The sequence below is a fragment of the Acomys russatus genome, chromosome 20 (assembly GCF_903995435.1).
Source record: "Acomys russatus chromosome 20, mAcoRus1.1, whole genome shotgun sequence".
Taxonomy (NCBI): Eukaryota; Metazoa; Chordata; class Mammalia; order Rodentia; family Muridae; genus Acomys; species Acomys russatus.
Genome location: NC_067156.1, coordinates 69,819,476 through 69,834,521, shown reverse-complemented (window position 1 = coordinate 69,834,521; position 15,046 = coordinate 69,819,476). Strand labels below are relative to the sequence as shown.

Here is a 15,046-nt window from a genome sequence, read left to right as displayed (position 1 = left end):
TTACAGGTTCATACAGCCTTAGCCAGCTTTTCATGCAGGTGCTAAGGGTCCAGATTCAGGCTGCAGTGATTTGTACATTGATTGAGCCATTTTACTGTTTAGTAATGATTAACTGCAGCTTTGAAGCTCAAATCCAGCCTTGGGAGAACCACATTTTTCAATATGATATAACTAGAGGTCAGCCGTTAATATGAGAATCTCTATACAAAGGTGACACCCACATGCTCAACAGTGTCCCTTTATAGTTAGAAGGTGACAAAGGGATGTCTTTCACAAGAATATAGAAAGACGAGATGCGGGCTGAAACCAGCATGTTACCAAAAATCCAAAAATAGATGCTTATCCTCCGTACACCAGCAGAAGAGAAGCCGTCAGACACGTGTAATGCTGGGCTCTTTGCATGTATTTCTTAGCAAGGCCACAATATGAGCTGTCTAGCCTCTTTCTTTTTATAGCAAATAAGACCTGCAGATGAATTTGTTATTAAAAAGCCGTTTAATCTACATTGATTCCTAATTTGTTCTGGATTCCTTAGCTGGGAAGTTTAGTTCATCACTGGTGATTCTGCCAGCTGACAGCAATTGATGGAGGATCCATGTGCAGAGCATCAGGAAGGTGCTACGGTGCATCTCTGCTGTCTGCGGTGTGTGGCCACCTGCAATGGGATCTGTAAAACTGCAGGATGCACAACCTGTGTTGTTATAAACTGCCAAATGCTTGGTATTAATAATAACAGATGCTTAGCTTAATACAAAAAGCCTTGAAAGTGTACGCATCCTGAACCTGGACTCACACTGGATGTTTTAATATGAAGCACAAGGACAGTGTGAAAACCGAAACGCCGTGATTTGCAAACAGCTATCGCATTTAGCCTTTCTTTGTTTAACTATCTGCTATTGATCTGAAAAAATGCCCACGCCAGTGATAGCGGAAATTATGAGCAATAAAGGATTCGTTTCTGTAACAGAAAAGTGTATAATTAGCACAGAAGAGGGAAGCCTGCGTTCTGGTTTAAAGAAGCCGTTTGAGTATCACAGTGCTATGCGGGGCGCTCACTGCCTAGAATCCTGACTCTTTTGTCTGGCTGCACAGTGGAGTTAAGATTACGATTGCAAACTGTTGGCTTATTTTTTTAAATTTATCTCCACCTGTATTTCACTAGACCAGAGTGTAATCCCTGGTTCACCTACAGTGTGAGCAACCTGAAGCTGGTGTCTTGTTTTCTTGGATATAACTATAATTTGCATTATTAATTTACTGAAAGCATCCAGGAATTAACAAGTGAAATAAGACAGTCTATTACTTATTTTATACCTAAAGTATATAGAAGTTTCTTTGCCTCTAAAGTTGTGTGGATTAAATTAAAACATTCAATCTGTATTTGAAATTTAGTGAAAAATCTACTATTTAAAGCACGTGTGCACACATCCCCCCCTGTGCCCCCCCCCCCCCGACCAGCAGCAGAGTAGAGTAAGTGTCTGGTCAGCATGTTTGAGACTACTGTCTGCCTCTCACTTTCCAGTTGATGTTTTCTCTAACAACATTTGCTCAGTTTTTGTTTCTTGAAAGAAAAGTGTATGTTGCTTGGAAAACTGTTCTTTCCCCAAAATATATGGCAATTACAATTCTAAAGTTGAAAACAAATCAGAAGACTCAGGAAATTGCTGGACCACAGAGTAAAAGCTCGTTGAGATTTATTTACAGTATTGTCTGGTTTTTCTTCCTTAGTGTCGGTGTCAGATATGCAGTTGGGTTCTCTTGATCTGTAATGAGTCTGTCTCTCTCTTCCTAATCAAGCAAGACCTCGTACCAACCACACCATCATTGAAGTAGCCTCTCTCAGGGCCGCTCAGGGTGCTGTAGCTCGCTAGTATTTTTACCTCAGGACAGGACACTGGAGTTTGCAGCACTGTAACCTCCAGGCTGTCTGACTTCACTACCCCAGAAGCTATGGTGACAACTGACAGGCTTCCCTAACACCCCATTTAATTTCTAAAATTACATAGTGCTGCCACTGCCAGGCCCTGGCGACCGTCACACCCTCACCTCCAAATTAGCCCTTCCCTGAGGTAGTGGTTGTTGTGGGAGGACCACTGTGTGAGCTTAATTAGCGCCGTATATTTAAACTTTGGTGTCTAGGAGTATACAGCAGAAAAGCAATAAATTTCACATGTAAGAAAACGATTTTATGAAATGAACTGAAATGGAAATCAGAGCAAGAACTGTCCTGAGCATTTACAGTAATGGAGAGACCCGTGAGCCTTCTGATTAGCAAGGGGACTGGGTGGGATTCTCAGATTTGCTAAGGAAGATTTAGTGTTACAATCAGGAATCCGTATGATTCTAGTAGCTGTGAAATTTAGTCTCTGCTCTACCCTCGGAATAAACAAAAGCACGTCCTTTGGAGCAAGCTCCTGCATGCTTGATATATTGTTTAGTAATGAAATTCAGTACCTTAAAAATTGTCATTTGTGAGTTATAAAACCTTGCATGCCACCAGAGATAAAATAATTTAATCTTATTTTGAATTCTTCATTTGCTTTTTTACTTTATATTTTAATTTTAAATGAAACATGTTTTTAAATTGTAACTGAAAAACATTGTTGTCTGTGTTGCAACAAATTATTTGCTTCTTGTTTTCTTGGATTGAAACTGAAAGCTCACCATGGCTTCAATAATTTACTTAAATTCAAAGTTAAGTATGAGAAACCCAGCATAAAGTTGGTACATAAAAAAACAATTTTTAAAAAGTAAAAAGGATGAGAAGAACGCAGTATCCTAGGCAATTATGATATGACAGACTGTAAGCTTTGTCCTTGAAAACATAAACCATGTATCTTTGAGAGCTGGACTTTTAAAGTATGTTTTAATGAATTCTTCTTGAATTTAAAAATATGTTTAAAAATATGAAGTGAGAGGCTTTAGTTAATATACCATTACAGCTTTAAAACGAGCTGTGGTTTTTAGTTAAAAAACAAAAAGCTTTTGTTTTGCTCCTCAGAGGGAAGGCTGGCAGGTCTGTGTTCATCTCGCCGTTAGACTTGAAGCAGGTCACCTCACTGTTGGGAAAGCTGGCAGTGACTCCTTGTCCGTGTCAGTTTGTAATCTTGGAGGGGACAGGAGTAGCTCCCTGGCTCTGAGACAAGGCGCTCCCCTCTGTGTAGTTTCCTGCTTTGTTTTTGTCTCTTGTCAGTGAGTTGTGTCGCCTAATTTTAGCTGAAATCATTACTGGTTCTATGTGACCAGGCAGAATTTAAAATATTGTTCAGAAAGGTCCAAGGTCCTTTTGTTTTTCATGGCCACTTCAGCTGAGCTATTTTCTGAATTACAACTTGTGTGGAAATTTCAGAGTATCGTTTGTGGCAGAACTGAATTTAACAGCGTGTATACAGAACTGCTCAACAGGGCTGAGGTAGAATGACATCATGTGAGCTGAGACTTAATTTAAGAAGTGTGTCAGATATGAAGAGAACGGAAGCTTGGTCAGGCTGCAACAGCAAGATGCTGACCAGATGCCAGCCACGGAGGACAGAGGGGCAGCCTCTCCCACTCTCTGGCAGAGCGCGTCCTGGTGTCAGGCTGAGCAGCAGTGCCATCCTCTGGGTCTGGGCCACCATCAGGTCAGCCTGGTTGCACCGTTGAAGGATGCGTTTACAGACAGAGGTAGTGAGCGCCCCGTGGACCCAGCAGTTTTACTCTCTGAGGACGAGCCCTGATGAGCACTCAGCCCTTCACTCCCGCGTGGACTCTTCCTGGTGTTTGGTGTTTCTCTTCCTCTCCTTTCTTTTCCCCAGCTCTTACAGCCTCTCAACTCCCTCTCCTTTTTATTTTCTTTTACCAAAAAAAAAAAAAAAAAAAAAAAAAAAAAAAAAACAGAAAAGTGCTGTAAACTCACACCCACAAGCCTGAGAGTCAACGGTAGAATGCCTGAGAGGGAAATTAATTATGTCCACGACTGAGGACAGAACCCAGCGCTCTTGTCTCCCAGGCAGCAGTAGAGAGAGCCCTGTCAGAAGTGTGAGTTGCTGATTATTTTTAAGAAAAGTATTATTTTCTTGAAGAGCGCAGCATTTCTTTCTGTCTGCTTCCTCTCTCCGCTTCTGTGGCTTTATCAGGAAGGCAGTTGTTTCCACACACCTGTGTCCACTGGGTTTCTTGAGTGGGAGCTTTTGCCTCATGGCTGGTTTGGTGTTTTGTTTTGTTTGTTTTTTTCCATTTTCATTTAACAAGAAAACCATACTTTGGAGATGTTTTGTATGACTTGCCATTCATTATTACACTCACCTGCACATGTCTTCATTACTCAGATTATAGTTTATTTGTAAAAATAAGCCCAGATTTCTGGTCTTGAGCTGCCTTCCCTCTCTGACAGAAGTCTCTGTGTCTAGAGACAGCACTTTTGCAGACTCGACACTGGCAGCACTATTAATGTCCTTATGACTTGTGATACAAGAAGCCTGAAAACCCAACAATGGCAGATTAACTTCTCATTTTCACACGTGACTTGGAAATATTTTATTTGTATTCTGAAAATTATATAGCTAAGAAAATTATTTTTTTAATTTAACCAACCCTTATTATAGCTATATATTATCAAACCTAAGGAATTTCATATTCATGTTTAGCGAGAAAGAGAAGACATAATTACAAGAATATACAGGATTTAAAATAAATGTATAAATACTTCTAAGTTGCTAGTGTCCATCAGTGTATGACCGGTACATAGGAAGGCAGAGAGCTGACTGGAAGGCATAGAAACCAGCAGTTAGAATGCAGCCTCCTTTGGAGAGAAGAGATAATGAGTACGTCTGTGAAGATGTTGTGTGAAGGCTTTATCTCAGCATGCAAATCACAGAGCAAGGAGCAAAGAAAAAGAGCAGTGGAGAAGGGTGGAGCCTGGCTGGCTGTGGTGCCCGCGTTCTAGAGCAGATGGGGAGTAAGAACAGATCTGCAGATGGAACCATGTGCCTAATAGCTGGCTATCAGACACAGTGTAGGAGAGGCCATTCGCGGTGCCCTCTGCCAGTGCGGGCCTGCTCAGCACGCGCGGTGCCCTCTGCCAGTGCGGGCTGCTCAGCACGTGTTTGAGGTCAGATACTTAAAGAAGGTGCCTGTGCGTGTGACAGCACGGCAATGTGATTAGCTTTCCAGGAATGTGAAGGAAGTGAACTACACATTAAAAATGAGCTTGCTGACTCCTGCCACAATCTGTAAAGTCTCACCTGGTCCTAGACGGTACCTCTAATTCACAACTAACTCTACCTGCTTGTCTCCTCTGAGACCATGAGAAAGGCAGAGCATCTGCCAGCAGCCTTGCTCTTCAGAAGCAGCTTTGGGGAGAATGTGTGGATGCCTAGGTTGAGAAGACTCACATCTCAGTACCTCACAACACATTCACACAGACCGACAGACAGACATACAGACAGACTTTTTACATTATGTAAAAACAAAACTGTACCAGTCAGGTACGGTTGTGTATGCCTGTAATCCCAGCACTTGAGAGGCAGAGGCAGGCAGTTCTCTGTAAGTTCGAGGTCAGCGTGGTCTACAAAGTTGAGTCCAGGACAGCCAACGCTACACAGAGAAACCCTGTCTTGGAAAAATAAAAATAAACAAAAACAAAAACAAAACCTGAGTGAGTCCTTAAGTGGCATTGTGCACTGTAAGAGCTTGTGACCACATCTTTGGATAGTCAGTGAAAACGTCACATGACCGTTCCTGGACAGGGTTGTGTACGCCTGTTAGCACATCTTCAACAGGGTTAGCACAAGCCGTACACTCCAGGAGCACAGCCCTAGTGGGAAGAAGAAGTGTTCTTGCTATCTTTGGCATGGCCCATGGTCTTGAATGCTAGTACCTCCTCTCTCCAAAAAGAGAAGGACCAAATTACCCTTAGGTTATACCTCATCATCCCAACAGCAGTAGAAGACTGCCGGAGCCAAAAATGAAATCGGTTCATAGCACAAGTTTGCCAAGAAGCACTAACCACAGTTACCTAGATGCTCCCCAGATCAGCGGCATAGGAAAAGATGCCCAGAGTCCTCTTCAGGATGCTGTGGTACCCAAGCACTACTACTGCTTGATGGCCATAAAAATGCACAGCTCATATCTTCCAACCCCCTCTTCCTTATATAATGAGCTTCTCTTCATACGGCAGCGGAGAACGAGGCACCAGTGGCTCCCTTGTCGCTCATCATGTTCCTTCCTTAGTGTTCATGTTATATAAAATAGTGAGCCAGGTGGAAGCCAGTGGAGTCTCAGGTGCTCAGTGCATAGTAGCAATGATTTTGTTGTGTCTGCTGTTTACTCAGATCAGCACCACCTTCAAAACAGTGTAAGTCCTCATTCAGAAGTCTTGTTGGGGTATAGAAATGTGTGTGCAGCAGGGCCAACACAGAAGGAAATGACATTTTGGTGCTGTGTTGTCGGTCAGGGAAGGATCAGGCTTTGAGGCCCTTTGTGGGATCGGTTAACTGTCACTCACAGTTATAGAGATCCTGTTTGCTTTGGTCCCTGTACAAACCATCATGGCAGCATTGATGGCATTTTCCTGAGAGCTTCTTGGTGTTTTCATGCCTTGTCTGTGGTTGTGTGTTAAGCAGCTTTGGAACCCGCCCTCAGAACGCAGGGCAGTTTCCCATTCTTTGCTAATGGGAGCATTCTGAACACCTACTTTCTGCTCTCTCACCTGACTCTCCAGGGTTTTCATACTCTGAGCAGGATTTGGTTTTAATGAGGCTTCTAGAAGCTTTAGAAACTTCTTTAATGATTTTGTTTTGACCTTTTACCACTGCCTTTGCTGAGCCTGAATTGATTGTCTATACTGAAAATTTGCTAGCACCACACCAATTTTAATATTTTCACGTGCAGCTTTCCCCCATTCCCTGGATTCTGGAATGGCACGCATTAAAGATTACAATGAAAGATAAAGGGACAACAGTGTTCCCTCTGTCCCTCTAACAGCAGCTGAGCACCCAGGAGTCTCTGTCACCTCTTTGTTAAGATCATAGTAGCTGGGATTCCCAGGTGGCTCTAAACTCCTAGACTTGCCCAGATTTTCTTCTCCTTGGTGCTACAGACACATATACAGAGCCCAGTAGGAAATATTCCCTGCCCTCAGTCCTTTGTTAGCAATTGGAGTCTCACAAAGCTAGTGTTATGTGGGACAGGCTGCCCCCTTCTGTCCTCTCTGCTCTGGGAGTCTGAATTATTCAGACTGTAGTTGACTTGGCCACTGAGTTAATTTGACTGAGCATCTCTGTACATGGAGCTTCTGGAAAATGGGCAAACCCTCACTAAGCCACCATAGACCCCTCTTCCTTTCATCCCCGTGCCTTCCTACTGGTTGGCTGTCTGCACCAGTGTCTTGATGTTTCTTCTTGACCACCATCACAATCCCCTTCATGTTTTTAACTTACCGGAAAACTTTAAAACATACCGTCCTTTCAATATATAGTCTTCCTTTTCCCATTTCCTCAATTACTGAGCTTTTTAATGTATGGATTCATTTCTTCAGTATTGAATACTTTTAGTTTATATGTAGTTTTACATGGATCTCCCAAATCTAGTAGCCATGGGTCTAGACTGTGAAGAGCCCCATCTTGCGAGGAGTGTTGAGGATGAGCTGGACGCTGACCAGTGCTCCTCCTGGTGGCATGCCGCTGGAGCAATGCTTTGTTGGCATTCCAGCCAGAGGGAAATACAGCGACTATCGCAGAGGCCAGGGCTGAGGAGCTTAGCTCTCTCAGAAAGCAAGGCTGCAGAGATCTGAGGGAATGATGGACAGAGATGGGTTCTGGGGGAATAATGACCATGTTATAAACAGCATATGGTTTAAAGTATGCACTGATGTGTTTTGACATGAGTAAAAACTGTTGAAACCATCATCTGTCTCCCAAGAAAATTGCTTTGTGAGCAAAGATTCATGTGGCATAAGATCAGACCTGTGAACACGTGTCAGGAGCCTCTCAGGCCTGCAACTACCTGTGGAGCACCCAGGGAAAAATGGGTCTGGAAGGTGGAGGGCTTCTAACAGGCTGTGGAATGGAACCTAGGAGTGAGGTGGACTGTGGTCAAGACTGGGATCATGGATGCCAGGCCGAGCAGGCATTCCCAAAGGCAGGAAGAGAGAGCCAAAACGGGCACAGACTGAGAAAGGTGTGCAAGGAACAGCATTTTCTCTTCTGACTCTAATGAGAAACCATTAAAGGCCTGTCAGTAAAAAAGTACCCTGTGTTGGTTTGGTGTCTGTGTGGGGACAGCACAGTCTTGATCACTTAGATCATGGGCTGGTAATGGCCAAGAAAGTCAGGAGGGTCTTGTCAATGCCTTAGGAGCTAGAACTCCCAAAAGACTTTTTGTCTGCCTACTGACTGCCCTTACCTGTTTCAAAAGCTGTTCATATCATGGTGTAGATAATATCATGTGGCTCTGCATGAGAACTTCACCTGCTCAGTGCGGCTTGTATGTGAGGCACTCCTGTGTGCTGTCAGTGGCCGAGCCTTCCCTTCTGTTCATACTGTTGCCCTGTCTTAGAAACCTGAGACTCCAGATGCACGGCTCCTGCAGAGGTCACGTTCCCAGCACCATGTAAGGCTGCTTGGAGGGGTTTCTATCTCCTGTCCAAGAATCGCGTGCCTGTTCTCCAGCTACCAGTGTCATGGGGAGACGCTCGTCCCCCTCTGGTCTCTTTCTTGTCTTTCTGTCTCTCTCTCTCTCTGATAATTAAAAATATAACTTTTTTAAAAAGCAATTTTAGAAGTTAAGGAAAATACGCTTTCTTGTAATGTGCTTGTCCCAAGTTGTTTCCTGTGCAGACCCATGGTACAGGTGTAGGCTTGTATTCAAGTGACCACGGTACAGGTGTAGGTCCTCTATTCAAGTGACCATGGTACAGGTGTAGGCTTGTATTCAAGTGACCATGGTACAGGTGTAGGTCTTGTGTTCAAGTGACCATGGTACAGGTGTAGGTCTTGTGTTCAAGTGACCATGATACAGGTGTAGGTCTTGTGTTCAAGTGACCATGGTATAGGTGTAGGTCCCTATTCAAGTGACCATGATACAGGTGTAGGTCCCTATTCAAGTGACCATGATACAGGTGTAGGTCTTGTGTTCAAGTGACCACGGTACAGGTGTAGGTCTTGTGTTCAAATGACCATGGTACAGGTGTAGGTCTTGTGTTCAAGTGACCATGGTACGGGTGTAGGTCTTGTGTTCAAGTGACCATGGTACAGGTGTAGGTCTTGTGTTCAAGTGACCATGATACAGGTGTAGGTCTTGTGTTCAAGTGACCATGATAAGGTGTAGGTCCCTATTCAAGTGACCATGATACAGGTGTAGGTCCCTATTCAAGTGACCATGATACAGGTGTAGGTCTTGTGTTCAAGTGACCATGATACAGGTGTAGGTCCCTATTCAAGTGACCATGATACAGGTGTAGGTCTTGTGTTCAAATGACCATGGTACAGGTGTAGGTCTTGTGTTCAAGTGACCATGGTACGGGTGTAGGTCTTGTGTTCAAGTGACCATGGTACGGGTGTAGGTCTTGTGTTCAAGTGACCATGATAAGGTGTAGGTCCCTATTCAAGTGACCATGATACAGGTGTAGGTCCCTATTCAAGTGACCATGGTACAGGTGTAGGTTCCTATTCAAGTGACCATGGACAGGTGTAGGTCCCTATCAAGTGACCATGGTACAGGTGTAGGTCTTGTGTTCAAATGACCATGGTACAGGTGTAGGTCTTGTGTTCAAGTGACCATGGTACGGGTGTAGGTCTTGTGTTCAAGTGACCATGGTACGGGTGTAGGTCTTGTGTTCAAGTGACCATGGTACAGGTGTAGGTCTTGTGTTCAAGTGACCATGGTACGGGTGTAGGTCTTGTTTTCAAGTGACCATGATAAGGTGTAGGTCCCTATTCAAGTGACCATGATACAGGTGTAGGTCCCTATTCAAGTGACCATGGTACAGGTGTAGGTCCCTATTCAAGTGACCATGGTACAGGTGTAGGTCTTGTGTTCAAATGACCATGGTACAGGTGTAGGTCTTGTGTTCAAGTGACCATGGTATGGGTGTAGGTCTTGTGTCAAGTACCATGGTACGGTGTAGGTCTTGTGTTCAAGTGACCATGATAAGGTGTAGGTCCCTATTCAAGTGACCATGATACAGGTGTAGGTCCCTATTCAAGTGACCATGGTACAGGTGTAGGTTCCTATTCAAGTGACCATGGTACAGGTGTAGGTCCCTATTCAAGTGACCATGGTACAGGTGTAGGTCTTGTGTTCAAGTGACCATGGTACGGGTGTAGGTCTTGTGTTCAAGTGACCATGGTACAGGTGTAGGTCTTGTGTTCAAGTGACCATGGTACGGGTGTAGGTCTTGTGTTCAAGTGACCATGATAAGGTGTAGGTCCCTATTCAAGTGACCATGATACAGGTGTAGGTCCCTATTCAAGTGACCATGGTACAGGTGTAGGTCTTGTCTTCAAGTGACCATGGTACAGGTGTAGGTCTTGTGTTCAAATGGCCATGGTACAGGTGTAGGTCTTGTGTTCAAGTGACCATGGTACAGGTGTAGGTCTTGTGTTCAAGTGACCATGGTACAGGTGTAGGTCTTGTGTTCAAATGGCCATGGTACAGGTGTAGGTCTTGTGTTCAAGTGACCATGGTACAGGTGTAGGTCCCTATTCAAGTGACCATGATACAGGTAGGTGTAGGTCCTGTATTCAAGTGACACCATTGGAAACACATATGGAAAACCTTAAGGCAAAGTGACAGTCCCAGCGGCGGGGCTAGTAAGTTTGTGGGTGTTACTAGTCCTGAGCCATCACCCCACGTCCTCCTCTCATCTGCCTCACAACTCTGTCACCATTCTGGTAAACATTTTTTTCTGGCAGCCTCCTTCTTGTCCTTTGTTAGTCTGTGAATCCAAACTCAGTGTGTGTGTCTGCCTACAGCACAAAGACTCGGTAATGTCAAGTCCCTGTGTGTGTTCTGAAATGCTAGCGTGTGGGCTGCGTTTAATGTGCAGCTTCTTAAGCTAATGTTTCTGCAGCCTTCTTTTCCAATTGTATTTTTTATGATTTTAAAACATTATAATGCTACAATTATCTTTATCTAATCCCCTTGGTTATGTTACCATTTGTCCCGTAGAGTGTGTAAACACTGGGTACATGCTGTAGTGTTTCTTCATAATATGTATAGCAAGCCTGACACAGCCAGCACTGATGGAGACAGTAAGGGCTGGTAGCTGTCGGGAAGGCGGTGTGACATGGGGCAAGGGTGCATTTGGTCTGGATTGTTTGCTGTTCAAAGCGGTTTATTGGTAGCCAGAAAAAAATAGTGTCCTGGATGAAAAGGTGTTACAAGATGGAAGTGATGTTCCTGCTCAGAGTCCCAGGCAGGACCCTCTGGAGGTGTTGAGAACACGTGTTGAGCAGCTCAGCTGCCCTCCTGTAAGCTTTTAGAAGGCCTGATGCTGTTTCATTTTCTGGCTGGAAGTCTCCTTGTTGCAGCTCACCATTGCATGCCGAGTGGCGGCGGCTTGTCATTGTGTGGTGCTGCCGCCCTAGGCACCAAGCCCACTGTGGCGGCAGCCTGTGTCCCACGCAGTCCTCCATTGCCACTGTTCTTGTCTGAGGTTGTAGAATCCAGCTGCCTTTTCATTGTTTTTTCTTCCATCTCCATAGATGAGCTTTTATTCTCTTTTTTAATAAAGGCTTACTGAGATGTTTACAGTTAGACAAGAAAAGTATACTTTTATATTTATCCTTTTTTTTTTTTTTTCTAATTGGGTCTTACCATGTTCTCAGGCTGGTCTCAAACTCATGACCCCGGGTGTCTAATAAGGCTGCAAGTTCCTGCCACTGAGTCCATTTCCCACACCAACAAAACATGTCCAGGTACAGATAGATGCAAATGCCCGGGCTGTGGCACCCAGTGCTTTCAAAGAAACCCTGTAGGGAATAATTTTGATCAATTTTCAGCATTTGGAATGTTACTATGTAAGAATTAGAACATTTGCGCCTGTGATATCTGATCTTCATACTTTAAGACCTGGGAGCGCGGGAAAGCCAGTGTTTTCCTGTAGTGCGCTGGCTGTGTCAGCAGTGGTCGCTTCCTTCACTTTGAGCAACCACGGAGCTGTAGACCTAGGTACTTCCCTGTTGCTGTAATGAAGTGTGCTTGCAAAAGCAGCTCTTTTACTTAAGGGAGACAGGCTTTAGTTTATGGCTCCAGAGCGGTGAAGTCCTCATGGCAAGGGTGGCATGGCAGCAGGAACAGACGGTGGCTGATCGTATTTTATCAGCACACAAGATGCAGAGAGAAAGAGAGTGAAAGATGAAGTGGATGAGTCCGTAAGCTCCCAAGCCCTCCGCTGTGGTGTTCAGAGGTCCTGTGCCTTCCCCAAGTGTGCACACAGCTGAGCCTGGGCCTGGGGAGGGCCTGTGGATCATTTGTCATTCAGACCCCACAGCGGCTGTCCCTGGATATGCTGGGCGACATTTCAGACAGACTTTCTGCATCGTAGAGCCCCTTGTGCCTTTGTTATGTTTGGATCAAACCCTAAATTATTGCTAGGAACTACTCAAATTTAATTTTAAATTTATTTTTTACATATAGCAAATATATGAAAATACTTAGAATATTTGAATAGTTATAGAATTTAGCATAAACATAGATCCTATGCAATGGTCTTAAAACTTCTTAGCAAGAACTGTTCATTGATAGAGCAATTATTGTATAATTTGTTTTCTTGGTTTTTAAAATCACCTTGTATTTTGCTAGCATATGATCTCAGGTGGCCTATATGCTAGTAGTATTGAATTGTTAACCTGTTGCCAGTGACTGCCACTTGCTGCTTTTATTTTTAAACTGTGGTAGAAATTGCCTCTTCTTGGGGCACTAAGCCTATAAGCATACAAACTAAGAGTCTTTTCCTCAAGAGCCAGGGCTCTGGGCGGCTTGGGCAGCTGCCTCCTGACCTTGTGTAAGAGAAGTATGTGCTCTCGGGAAGCAGGCGGCCAGATCTTCTGTGACCTTGAGATTCAGCTGGATGAGCATTGGATGTGGCCAGTGGAAGGCAGTTGAGCCACATGAGCTCCAGGAAGGAGCCTGCAGCAGCTGATTTGCTCTTCCTGTTCCTCCTCCCTCTCCACTGACTGCAGCTCTGCTCTGGAACCTTGCTTCTCCATCTTCTCCTCTAAGCAGGGACTGGACTGGCTCTGACAAGAAGCACCTTTTCTAGAGGAATCTTAATTCCCCTTCGATCTGAAACACACTTTGACCAGACAGGGAAGTCGTGGTGGCTGTTATATCTTAGGGCACTTGATAAGACCCTGGCTGCCCCTTGTGCCTCCTGGCTTCTGGTGAGAAATCTGCTTTTGTGTCAACTGGGCTCCCAGTAGGGAGTGTGTCATTTCTTTCTGGCTGACTTAAAGAGTTTCTCTTTGCCTTTGTTTTTCAAAAGTTTAATTATAATGTGTCTTTGTGAGAGTTTCTTTTCACTTTTCTTCTCTCAGGTTCACGCAGCTTCTTGATCAGCAGGAACAGGCCTTCCATCATATTTGGACGTTTTACCCTTTATTTCTTTAAATAGTCTTAAATTCCTCTCGCCCTTCCTTTCTTTTTCTGGAATCCCACTGATCTAAGGGTGCGTTGTTACTGCCCCAAGTTCTCCTCATTTCTTCATACCGTCTGTGTGGGGCTTCTTTCCCCACCTACTCAGCCCAGTCAGGAAGTCTTAAAATCTATATTGTATTTTTCATTATTTAATATTTATTTTCTCTTTGGTAACCTCTGTTTCTTAGCTGTGAATAACTTGTTTTATCTGTGTCTCAGGAAAATGTTTTGCTGAAAACATTTTTATAATACTTGCTTTAAACCTCCTGTCAATTTATTCTAGTATAACATTTATCTTGATACTGGCATCAAACAATTTTCTTTTCCTATCACATTGTGACTTTCAGGGCTCTTGCTATGATAGGTGATTGTGCGCCAGACATTTTGCTTACTTTGTGTGTCTAGGTCATGTTCGGATTTTTATCTCCATAAAGTTACTTCATTGAAATATAACACGCAGCCTAATTTTGTGACCTGTGGTTCCAGTGCTGCCTCAGTTTTCTATGCTTTCATACACTACTTCAGTTTTCTCAGTTCCCACTGACCTCCATGGGCTGAGAGGACAGAAGGGCTCTGCGGCCAGCCCATTTCTTGCCTCTCCATGGTTGATCTGAATATCTCTAGACTGATGTTTGATTTTGGACATATCACTCTGTAGAGCATTTTAGTGGCTGCTTGTCTTGCTCATTAGGGTACCTAACTCACTCACAGCCTTCTAAAATGTCTGTTCTGTCACTTGTGCAAAGTGTACAAGCTTCATGTGCATTTGCTCTTCATCACCTTTTTATTTTTTATTTTTTTGTAATGAGATTGTTTATAGTAACTCTTTGGATTGAGAGCCACCACATTCAGTAGTGTTACAATTTTTTTTTTATTATCATCATGTGTAATAATTGGAGAATTGAAAAAAAACTGTAAATTATATGTAAGAAATAGTAGTCTTTGGGCAAGTTTTTGTTTTTTTCTTTTTATAATTTGAAATCTTTCAATCCTTGTTTGTAGTGAGACTACCAGCCAATACACAGTTCCACAAAAGTATCCTTGTTAGAGTTATCTGGAACAGACATCAGTGCTTGAATATCCTTTGGACAGCTCTAGTTTTGTGATATTAACTAAATAATGTTAATACAAAAAAGAAATGCGACAAATATTGGCCATTAATTTGCCAGGGATACTGTAACCTAGTTCTCCAACTGAAAGGCTTAATCAACAAAGATCGATTGTCTTCCATTTTTAAAGACCAGAAGTCCAAATCAGGATGAGTTTCCCCCACCCTCCTTGCTTATTCCTACAGCCAGAATTGGAAGGAGCCAGTGGAGCACTCCTGGCCTCCTCTGGTGGTTGCATGGGATGTCTGCTAATTTTCTCCTGACAAACAAACGAAAAAACAAAAAATAAGGCTGGCTCTCACAATGTGAGTTTGGTATTT

At 43.6% G+C, this 15,046-nt stretch overlaps 1 protein-coding gene and 1 long non-coding RNA gene across 2 annotated transcripts in view; both read left to right on the top strand.

Moving 5' to 3' along the window:
* Znf407 (zinc finger protein 407) overlaps nt 1–15,046 on the top strand; it is a 422,429-nt gene that overhangs the window by 326,188 nt on the left and 81,195 nt on the right. The window lies entirely within an intron of this gene.
* LOC127204635 (uncharacterized) lies at nt 8,841–10,284 on the top strand. Its single transcript, XR_007832495.1, has 3 exons — nt 8,841–8,896; nt 9,935–10,006; nt 10,172–10,284. It is a non-coding gene; the product is annotated as an uncharacterized LOC127204635 (long non-coding RNA).